Below are 1,317 nucleotides of genomic sequence, written 5' to 3'. Positions count from 1 at the left end.
ATCGTCAAACATCTGTTCCAACCATCTGTGGCTTGGATGGGTTACAAGCACGTGAATTGCGCAACGATCACGGGTGTGTAGCTCAGTGGTAGAGCGGCTGACTGCAGATCAGCAGGTCCTCGATTCAAATCCGGGCGCGCCCTGTATCAATATCGCCAAACATCTGTTCCAGCCATCCTGTGGCTTGGCTGGGGTTACAAATGCGGGCGCGCCCTATGCCCCATCTCAATTCATCTCAATTCACGAATCATCAACCTGGTGGACACAACATGTCCGGAAATTGCTATCTGTGACCTTAAATTCCCAAATGTGTCACTCCCATACTCGGAAATGGCGACTATTCATCGCCTTCACCTGACCATGTCCGAATATGTTGCTCGCGGCATGTGACGTGACATGGCTTCGTGGGACCCTCCCCACTTCGCCCCAAATGCGACTGGGAAACTCTCTTTTACCGAGAGGAAATAGATCACAAATCACGTTTAAGGAATTCGGAGGAGACAATAGCAGACAGATTTTAGCGCGTAAACTCCCTTGATGTGTTTCGGAGAGACGTCAGAGGATTTCAGTTGTAATGCTGATGTGGCAATTGGCCTCTTTTGTGCTCAGGGACATGGTGAATATACCGATGGTATATTCCATTCCTTTATTTCTTTTGTCATTCATCGTGCTGTGCACGACATAATACCATGCACAGCACGATTTATGAAGCAAGTTTCGATGGAGCTCACCTGGTGCAGAAAAGCAGGGGATGTGATCATACTGCAGCTCCATATGGGAATAGGATAGGCCATGGTTACGGTTATAGCTCGAGATTGGAATCACCTGAACGAAGAATCGATAGCGGAATCAGAGCTGCTAACAGCATCGTAACAATGCAACATACCTCAAGACACCAGGTTCGACAACATCTTGATCGATCTGCCCCTCATCCTTGTACGGCTGCACTATACCGATTATCCGATCTCCACACGGCAAGGCATATCATACATATTAGTTGTCGGATATGGTGTGATCGGAGTTACCAGTGGAGTTGATTTCTTGGCAAGATCATAAAACATAATACATGTTGAGGAAGCGTACTTGGAAGAAACCCGAAAAGACTCCGCAGATGTTTTCTCGAATATTCAACAATCCAACGTGGCTGATAGTGAAACTTGTCGATCAATAGGTGAGAAAACAAATCCTATCTATATTTCGAGAAGTCAAGATTCATCGCCTCGCAAGCGCTGCTGGCTTTGAAACCAATGTCGGCCTCTTCTGCTACTCTCGTCATCTCAGCATCAGTGAGTTCAAACGAACTAACTACGGCCATAT

The 1,317-nt window shown here is 46.8% G+C and overlaps 1 non-coding gene across 1 annotated transcript; it reads left to right on the top strand.

Annotated features, from left to right (window-relative positions):
- Positions 1–71: 71 nt before the first annotated feature.
- On the top strand, positions 72–143 carry Pmar_PMAR011179. The gene has a single exon. It is a non-coding gene; the product is annotated as a tRNA-Cys (tRNA).
- The last annotated feature ends 1,174 nt before the right edge of the window (positions 144–1,317 follow it).

This window comes from Perkinsus marinus, assembly GCF_000006405.1.
Source record: "Perkinsus marinus ATCC 50983 genomic scaffold scf_1104296966986, whole genome shotgun sequence".
Classification (NCBI taxonomy): Eukaryota; Perkinsozoa; order Perkinsida; family Perkinsidae; genus Perkinsus; species Perkinsus marinus.
The sequence above is the reverse complement of the archived record's forward strand: the minus strand, read 5'-3'. Positions and strand labels throughout refer to the sequence as shown.